General features: G+C 34.0%; 1 non-coding gene across 1 annotated transcript; it reads right to left on the reverse strand.

Annotated features, from left to right (window-relative positions):
* Positions 1-7,691: 7,691 nt before the first annotated feature.
* Positions 7,692-7,798, reverse strand: LOC138819656 (U6 spliceosomal RNA). Its single transcript, XR_011369562.1, has one exon. It is a non-coding gene; the product is annotated as a U6 spliceosomal RNA (small nuclear RNA).
* Positions 7,799-10,637: the final 2,839 nt, after the last annotated feature.

Below are 10,637 nucleotides of genomic sequence, written 5' to 3' on the forward strand. Positions count from 1 at the left end.
AATTAAATTTGCTTAACAACTGTGGAATACAGTACGGAGTTTTCTGAAAAGACTAAATATAGATTTCCCTTAAGACCCAGTAATTTCTTCATGGGCAGTAATCCAATAAATAACAAACAAGCTCACATGAAAGCTACTAGCATAACCATGTTCAGAGCCGAGGCCCAGAGCTCAAGGAATGGAAAAAGTTACCACTGTTGGGTTTGTCTCCAGAAATATGAACCTTTTGACATAAGATACCAAATAATTCTATTTGCAGTAGCTAGGATAGGAATTAAATGTAGTGGGTGATAAAATAGCTTCTTTGTTGAATGTTAGGAAAAGATGTAGGTAGTCCACGAAAAGGGAGATTTTTTTTTTTGTTGGTCAAGGAGCTTGAATTCTGGGCTTGGGCACTGTCCCTGAGCTCTTCAACTCAAGGTGAGTGCTCTACCTCTTGAGCCACAGTGCCACTTCTGATTTTCTGATTTTTAAATGGAGATACGAGTCTCAGGGACTTTCCTGCCCAGGCTGTCTTTGAACCGCAGTTCTTAGATCTCAGCTTCCTGAGTAGCTAGGATTACTGCTGTGATCCACTGGCACCAAGCTAAAAATGGGGGATTTTTAGAAAAGAAAATCCACCTCTTCACCTTTGTCTAAACCTCAGATATCACTATTAAGATACTTCAACCCTAACTCATTTCATCAGACATTTTAAATTTTCTCTTTTCCTTCATGTAAGAATACTGCAGTCAATATCAACTTAGCTGTGGGACTAGATCAATTGTATGTAAATTGCTAGCACCTAAATCAAGAACTGTTACATCAAAACAAATGAAACCCTCATTTGGAATAATTATTTTCTCTTTTTATTACAAATCTTTGCTTGATTACTTCCTAATGTGATATTGGACCTCCTAACAGAGTGATGACATTTTCTTTCTCTTCAGCAGTAGTCCTTCCACATGTGGTCGATTTCCATTGATAATTCACTAAGCTGACATCTAAAAAATTGTGCATTTCTGGAATTTGGTCTGCTGTCCTGTTCTTTCATACACAGGCTTTCTAAGATTTATTAGTTGTAGAAGAAATTCTACTTTCCAATCTTCTAATGACCAATTTCAGTCTCTCTCATCAGTCTTTATGAACCTCTCTCTGGAGTCTCACTGCAGTCTGCCTCATAAAAAATATATTAGTTATTAGCTAAATGACTCTCAGCTTCTATTTCTTGCCTGACTTCATTTCATCTGTGATAGCAGCCTGACTGGCTGTGCTTGCTGGAGTTTTTTTGTTTGTTTTGTTTGTTTGTTTGTTTTAGAGGTCTAGGATTACTATTCAAAGTAGTAGCTTCGTTGGGCCACAGTGATCCCTTGACCTAGATTCAATGGGTTTTTCTCCTAAAGATACAAAGAACAGCTGACTAAATTCCTGTTTTAATTTTCTCAAAATGAGGCAATCTGGCATCCTTGCAAAGCCATAAATAATTCTCTATAACCACTTACAGAAATGGTCTATCAAATTGGCTTTTCAGGGTTAACTGTGAAAAATGTTCATTTCCAAGTCACCACCATAAAACTGATCACATACCTTGGAGCAGACTTTTGGAAGGAAGGTTCCACTTCCTTCCTTATCTTATGATAGATAAAACCATAATATTCTACAGTTGTGGTCAGCCTGGAGCACATTTCCCCAAGAATATTCTGTTGTGTAAAAGAGGACCAACTATCAAAATAAAGGTGAAAATACTTGTCTACTACAGAATGATTTATCTTGCTTATATCCATTGTTATTTTCATTACTTCCAACACATGGATAATTTATATTGGAATTAGAAAAGTGGCAAAGGTTTAATGGAATAAACATTCAGTTTACTTTCATATATCCAATATAATATATTTAACCTATTATGGAAAATTAAATTCAATTGTAGAAACAATGTTAGAAATATAAAATAAGCCTCAATATGTGTAATCTGGCACACATACACCATCTACTCAGAAATTCAGTCTCTTTATAAATATTTATTTGGTACAGAATAATTTAATTAATTAATATGACTTTTATGTGTCATCTGAAATACTCCTCGTGTACATAATTATATGTAATTTTATAGATGTCACCTACATAGGAATTTAACATGCATGTAGAAATCAAATTTCCATAATTTAAACTAGATGAGAGGAATCATACCCTCATGTACTGTGTAGTGTAAATTTTCCCACAGTGCTGAACCTTTCCACCTAATACCGAGTCCTGTGCAATAATTTATTATTTGATGTTAAGATGAGTGCTAAGTGTAGAATGCAATTTGAATTATTACAATAATTCCCAGAATTAAAGCAGTAATGATACATTATTTGCTTATATTCTAATGTTTGTCAATTTCACTATGCATGAAATATATTATCAAAATTAGTTTCACTTACTCCTTTTCTATAGCTGCTAAAAGTAAAATTATATATTAAGTATTAACATTAAGAAATCAATAATAAGTAATCTATTATTAAAATGATATAGTACTAAACTGTGATTTTAACCATAGTTCTAACAAATTGTGATATAAACAACATTTAATAGAATTATGGGTAATATTTTTAAACTTACCAGCTTGTTATTTGTTTCCTAATTGTGTCATTTGTTATTTTTGGTCCAAGTTGTCTCTTAATTGATTAGTTTTCTATTTTATCTCTATTGGTTTGCTGATTGTGCATGTTGTTTTCCCTTTCTAATGACTGACATGAGACTGAAAATCTGTATGCTAGTTTATTACTTGCTATGTTAAAGTAAAATTACTGCTCTCCACAGCTGTTCTAATCTTTGTATAGTACAGTATTTTCCCCAGTTCCATATCCTATATTGCTTCTCTCATGTATTTTATTCTATTTTTATTGAAATTTTAGTGTCAATTTAATGTACAAAGGGGTTATAGTTACATAAGTAAGGTAATGGGTTCATTTCTTTTATAACTTTTTACCCCTTCACCCATTTTTCTCCCTCTTCCCTCCAAACGGCCCCTCCAAGATTATTTCCAACATGTTGTCTTGTGTATATCACTGTTGCATAGGTTCCTCCTTTGTCCTTTGTCTCACCATTTTTTCCCATTCCCTTCCTTAGTTCAGATCAACATATTTACAATACCTAGGGTATTAAAATCAAATACAGTGACTACAGGTGATAAACAATAGTTGGGGAAAACACAAAAGGATGAAAAAGAATCACATAGTACATTAAGAACAACAACAACGAAGAACATGTGTTGGAGTTCATTTCACATAGAATCACGTTATATGGTCAAATGTACATAGCTATAGAGCTATTCTGCTCATCCACTAAACTTATCCTTGATATACACAATAATGTTCGCCTATTACCTAGTAATCCCACTTGTGGGCATTTAACCAGGTGACCACAAGCAAGGCCACACTAAAGCTACCAGAACAATTATGTTTATCACAGTATTAGTTACCATAGGTAAGATATGGAATCAACCCAGATTCCCCTCAGTAGTTAAATGGATCAAGAAAATGAGATGCACACACACACACATGGAATACTACACTTCCTTCAGAAAGAAAGATACCACCTCATTTGCAAAGAAATGGAAATTCTTGGGAAAAATCATATTAAGTGAAATAAGCCAGACTTAAAGAAACATAGGTCCCATGGTTTTCCTTATTTGTAATAATTAGTTAACATCAAGGATAGTCTCATGTATTTTAATTTGACATTTTATTCTATGTTGAGCATCCAACATTATTGCTATATTGTTTGTTATTATTTCTGCAAATAGGCAGATATATTTTTTTTAAAAATGTTCTTCTTATGCATTACTGAAGGAAGAATATCTAAAAGAGCAAACCCTACTAGGAAGAACAACTCCTACTTACTTAGCTTCATTCCTATGTAAAATCAGTGTTGTCCCCTGTATCCTCATGTCGTACCTTACAACTCTATTCCTCATCATTCTGTATATCTACTATCTTCTACATTGTGATCTAAATACCCCAGAAATTCCACTTTGCTTTACTTTAAAAAAAATTCTCTCTTAATGTTAGAGGTTGGTGTGTGTGTGTGTGTGTGTGTGTGTGTGTGTGTGTGTGTGTGTGTGTGTGTGTGTCTGTGTCTGTGTCTGTGTGTGTGTGTGTGTACAAAAATCAAAAGACAACATTTTTCCTCATATAGAATACATCTTTGAGGCATTCTAAGTTGTGGCTAATGGGAGAAGTCTCTTGCTATTTTAAGGATGAAACAGAAAAATATATTTGTGCATGCACACAGTTGCTTTATTAATCTGTAGTTGAACACTGAACTTCGATTTATATTTTAGCTGTTGTTGTGAATAATGTGAATAACAATGAACTACAGATATGTTTATGAGTTATCCAGAGAGAAATAATTGCATGATTGGTGGTTCAGATGATATTTCAACTTTTCCTTAGAAAACGGCATACTACTTTCTACAAGGAGAATACTAACCTGTATTTTGACAACGAGTGTAGAAAATTTCCTTTTCTCCACACTCTCACCAGACAATATTATTATATTTTGAGTTTTTTTAAAGGGAAGGTTTTTACCGTGTGCAGTACCTAAGACTGGCCTTAGACTCAAATCCTTTTACTCCAAACCCCTAAACGCTTGGAATTACAAGCCTTTACCACCACATCTGGTTCCTTTGTTTTTTTGATAAGAGTTATAATAGTTATGAAGTAGTATCATAGTAATTTTGAATTACATTTCTCTAATGACTTCTGTTCACAAAGCATTAAGCCAGCATAGAAGTTTTTTTATTTAATTTTATTTTATTTGTGAACATACTGTACAGAGAAGTTACAATTACATGGGCAGGATAATGCGTACATTTCTTACCAAGCATTGCAGCCTCCTCCTTTGTTTACCCTTCACATCCCTTCCCAGCCTCCCCCCTCCCTCCCAATCCCAATCCTTCTCCTTCCCCCCTCTCCCCCCCCCCCGCACCGACGTTGTAAAGCTCGTTTTGGACATGACAACTTGTACTTCTCATTGTTGCAACAGGTCCAACCTGTTTTATTAAACGCAACTTTGTAAATCGACTGGCGATATTCAGGGCTTTTTGGAAAACATGTCTATTCAGAACTTTTGTCCATTAGTTATCAAGTTTCTTGTTAATCTCATCTTTAATCTATCTATACAAAATCAATAATTATTTCAAGGTAGTAGAAAGAAAAAATAAATTGCTAACATTTTTCAATTTCAATAACGTTATACTGCTTAAATTATTTTCTGTTTATGCTTGAGAATCAATTTAGTTAGACCTTTTACAAGGCTATATGTGTTTTATTTATTTTACGTTGATGGTTCTTTCTAAACCTGTGTGAATAATTTCCCTTGGTTTCTTTCTGTGTCATGTGGTTCAGATTTCAAAATGAAGAATAAATGGAAAGAAGCAAACAAAAAATACAGTTCCTCTCATCTTATGATGCCTCTACAAAAATGAGGAAAGAGTTCATCTTTCTAAGGACATATGTTAGAATATCAAAAAGACAATTCATTCTTCTAGGTCTTCTTTATCTTTGTGATGTAACTTAAATGATGTAAAACACAATATACTGTTCAGATATTTTTATGTTTTATCAGGTTTGCACATCTTCATATGGTCTTCAGCTCAGTCTACAACATTCCTTGATGATTCTCTCCGTGATAGTATTACACTACGAAAACATGAGATAACCAGTTTGATTTACAGCATGAGAAGTTATCCACCTGGCTTCCTTGGAAGCAGAGCATGGTCAATAGATAACATTACTTCTGGTTGCTCACTGCATGTAATGGTTTCTCTAATACTTATTGTATTCTATTTAGGATTTTAAAAACCCTTGGCTCAACTCAAAGCTCATTCATAGAAGTTTATTTTAAATATTTCATGAATTTTATGTCTCTTAATTCTAAAGATAACATTTGTTATAAAACTAACGTTATTATCATTTTAGTGTTGGGAAAAATTGTAATTAAAGACAGTAAGTGCATGGCCCAAAGACACACGGTGAGGAAGGAAATGAGTCAAAATTTCCAAAGGTCTTTCAGCAATACAAAAAAGGTAGGTAAAATCTTTATATTTTCTTACTCTCTCAATTCAATAGTCATATTGTCCAAGAAATAATAACATACCAAATATTGCCCATGGTGATTGTTTTCTGTCACATTTTGTATTCAACACAGACTGTGTTGGTGACATTAGGTTACCATGCACAGAGCTGAGCCGATAAATTGAGGTCCAAATAGAGGTAAATTTCTTCTGTCCCACAGTTCCATTATCCTTTTTAAAAAGTACTGAAACTTTTAAATATCATCCCTTACTGTCTTTTAAGAATCCAAAAACCAAATACATTCACACTTAACCACTCCTAAAGGCTTTCAAAGTAGGAGATTATTCTGAAAGCCTTGTATTAGTTGGGCACACCTGTAATCCTATCTACTCGGGATATTTACTCAGGAGCCTGAGATCTGTGGATAACAGTTAAAAGCCATTCAGGGCAAAAAAATCATGAAATTATTTTTCAAATTTTTTAATGAACTAGCAAAGAGCCAGCAATGGAGTTGTAGCTCATATTGTAGCTCAACAATCTAGAGATGAAAGGCCTAGCAAGACCTGGAAACCCTGATTTCAAACTCTGAGCATGACAACACACATGCATATGTGTGTGGGTGCACAAATGAGGTCACACGCACATACACATTTATTCATATTTGCTCCATTCTTTTACTCTCTCAATTCAATATTCATATTGAATATTGGGGTTATATTTACATGAGCAAGGTAATTAGTACATTTCCTAATAAGCATTGTTATGTCCTCCTTTATATATCCCCTACCATCCCTTCCCTCCCACATCCAGAATTATGCTCCCCTCCCCCTTTCTCCCCACCTAAATTTTAAAGTTCATTTTTCAACATAGTCTCTTGTGCATCTCATTGTTACAATGGGTCAAACAGTATCCTTATTTGAGCATTTTTCCCCTTCCCATCCCCAAATTAGAGAAGCGTACATACAAGATGTAGGGGAACCAACTTCAAATACAATGAAAACAGGGGTTATAGCGTGGAGGAGGAACATATAAAGAAACCGAAAAATGACATAGCACATTATAAGTACGTTAGAAACAATAGCAAGAAACAAACAAACAAACAAAACTCGTGTCCTTATCTTGGTGTTCATTTCCCTTAACATCATCATATCTGGTCGTATGCACATAGCTTTTGACCTATTCTGCTTATCCTAGTTATATTCGTTATTGAAAATAAGGGAAACCATGGGACCTATGTTTCTTTGGGCTTGGCTTACTTCACTTAATATAATTTTTTCCAAGCCTTTCCATTTCCTAAGAAATGGGGCGATGTCATTCTTTCTGATGGAGGCATAGAATTCCATTGTGTATATTTACCACATTTTCTTCATCCATTCATCTACTGAGGGGCATCTGGGTTGGTTCCATATCTTAGCTATGGTATATAATGCGGCAATAAATATAGTTGTGCTGGTAGTATTAGTATGTTCTTGTTTGTGATCATTTGGGTAAATCCCCATAAATAAGATTGCTGGGTCATATGGGATCTTTATGTGGAGTCTTTTGAGGAACCTCCAGACTGCTTTCCAAAGTGGTTGAACAGTTTACACTCCCACCAACAATGCCGTACGATTCCAGGGTGGGCATATGCCCTCCAGCATCTGTTGTTGTAAACATATGGAATGATCCAGGAATTTACAGGTTATCCCTGTGCAGGGGCCATGATAATCTTCTCAGTATCATTCCAATGTTAGTGTTTGTGATGCTGAATTGAGTACAGACCATTTTTATATAAAAAGTGTTATTAATTTTATTAAACTAGAAAATTCAACAAAAAATAAGTTCAAAACAATTGTCATGAAATTTTAGAACCAAATATTTCTTACATAAACACACATTTAAGTATAAAGTCTAGATTGATATGTCAAAAACAAAATAATTCAAGATATTTGTTGTTCAAGAGATTTGTAGGAGGAGGAATTCAATTATTCTATTCAAGGCACCTGTCATAATGAACACTGCAGCAAGTGTTATGGTTTGTTAAAAGTTTTAATGTTTTACCTATGTTTAATTTTGGGAATTTGCTTATATATGCCAAAATTAGGACTGTTTGGCAAGTATAAACTTTTCTATAAAGTATTTAAGATTTATGGTAGCAGACATATACTACTAAGTATGTACATTTCAGAGTTTATAGAAACTTTATTAATGAGAAGTTGCAAAGTCTCTGTGTAAAGAAGCAGAGTGAAGAGTTAAGACTTTAACTACACAGTTTCTTTTATAACTTTAGGGATTCCTAACTTTATTTGTTATCGAGAAACAAATGATGATGTAAGCCATAAACAAATGATGAGATGAGCCATAAATGGTAATCTTAGTGGCTAAATTTAAAGACTACTCATATTCTATAAAACTCTTTTTGAACATCATAAACTGCCAGAGCCTGCAGGCAACGAAAGGGAATCCAGAATTAGGGGGCCAGGACGGAAACATAAAGACATAAGGCAAAGGATGGGGTCGGGAGGTCTGCAGCTCAAGACTAGAGTACCGTTTATTTTTAACTCTCCTTATTATATACTATTAGAATTCAAGAGGTAACCTAAGGTCACCATAGTGCAGAAAAGGAAGGAAAATTTTAATAAAAACAAGGTGCAGATTGAAACAAGACAAGGTCAACTGATAGAAAGTAAAACTAACTCTACAGACATAGCAAAGCAAACCTGGGCACCCGGTGCTTTTCATGAAAGCCAGTTCCTTGTACGTGCCTTCAAGTGAGCACAAGGGTCAAGATGACCTTGGAGCTTTACTCTCGGCTCCCAACAATAAACTTAGCCAGAGTTAAATTTACAGGAATATGAGAAAATAGTAAAATCTAATATGCCGTACACTTCAAAGACTGAAATTGGTTTGTTTTTTATTTTTTTAATCATTAATATTTAATTATTGCTTTCCTTATTTGTAGAAATTTTTTACTTGTTGTAATATAATACAACATTTGTAAGTCATCATTAGGAGGTCATCATGGAGAAGGTTACTGGGATGTCCATACCATTTTTTATATGTGCATGTGAATTTACAAAGAGGAAAATTAAGAATAAAATATTTATTTAAAAATGAACAAATAGAGTCTGAATCAGGAGTGTTGGTAAATGTAAACACCTAAAATCTTAGCCCTAGGCTGACACAGCATTATTGCAGAATTGAGGCCACAAAAGTGAGATATTGTGTTTTGTTTTGTTTGGTTTTGTTGATTTTGTTGGTCATGGGGCCTGGGTTCTGTCCCTCAGCTCAGGGCTAGCGTTACCACTTGAGGCACAGCACCTCTTCCATCTTTTTCTGCTTATATTGTGCTGAGGAATCAAATCCAGGGCCTCATGCATGCAAGCCAAGCCCTCTAACACTGAGCCACCTTCTCCACACCTGAGAAACTGTGTTTAAAAAAAATAATTTAAACAATATTTGCTTTCTGCTTTGGGTCATATAATGAAATATATGAATATCTTTTTATGTGTTTGTGAATTGTCGTACTTCTAAATTTATACTAACTTCAGCCTCTTTATCCTTTACCAAGTCATGAAATATATCTAAGAATTTGTTTCTGTGAAGATTGTTTTTCCATTTATAATTTCTTCTGCGTCATTTTTATTTTTATCAAAATAACATTATATTTCATGTTGATGGGTTATAATACATCAAATATAAATATTCTCATACTGCTCTTGTTTATCTGTTATGCACTTTAAATATTATGATATTTCTCTCTCTCTTTCACTCTCTCATTTCCTCTTTCTCTTTCATGCTCCATGTCTGCTACTTAGAATTTCTGCTGGTCTACTATTATCCTTAAGGATCCACTGGTTTTGTGGCAGCATGATAGTGACCATCAGTTACTTTTGCATTCTTTAAAAGTTATAAAAGTGAAGTGATATTATTCTTTGCGGTTCTAAATGGCAAAACACCAGATCTCACTTTTATTACTATTTATATAAATTTTATCTCATAGGAATCATTGGGATAAATAAGATACTTTTAACCTATAACCTAAAAGTACTTTTTCTTTTACAAACAATCTTCTTCTTTTATTATCAGTTAGTAAATTCCTGTAATGAAAACAAAGCTATCCTATGGAAAGTAGACAGACATTGTTCACAGGGATGAAAAACAAAGGAATGGGGGAAGTGAGTACAACGGATGCACATCATACAGCACAGATCCTCAGAGCAATTTATCTTGTACACTTTGTGAAAATGACAATGTGCTGGTAACTATAGAGTAAAACACTGAACAACTGATATATATGCACATATATTTATATGTGTATATTTATTTACATATGCATATATGTGTGTATATGTTCTTATATGTGTACATATGTATGTTACTATTCACAAACATACATATACACATGTATACATGCACACATGGAGAAAGACACATAGTTACAGCCAACACAAGTTTCACAAGTTGTTGAATATGCCTTACACGGAATGCTTGGAACAATATATGCTGAAGATGTATTTGTCCCTAAGATTTCTTTACCACTCCTCTTATCTCTTAAATCGGGTGGTTTTAGAGAGATTTGACTGGTAAAATGCAGTACAAGTGATAGCAAGTCAC

The sequence above is a fragment of the Dipodomys merriami genome, unplaced genomic scaffold (assembly GCF_024711535.1).
Source record: "Dipodomys merriami isolate MVZ:Mamm:240054 unplaced genomic scaffold, mDipMer1.0.p SCAF_808, whole genome shotgun sequence".
Taxonomy (NCBI): Eukaryota; Metazoa; Chordata; class Mammalia; order Rodentia; family Heteromyidae; genus Dipodomys; species Dipodomys merriami.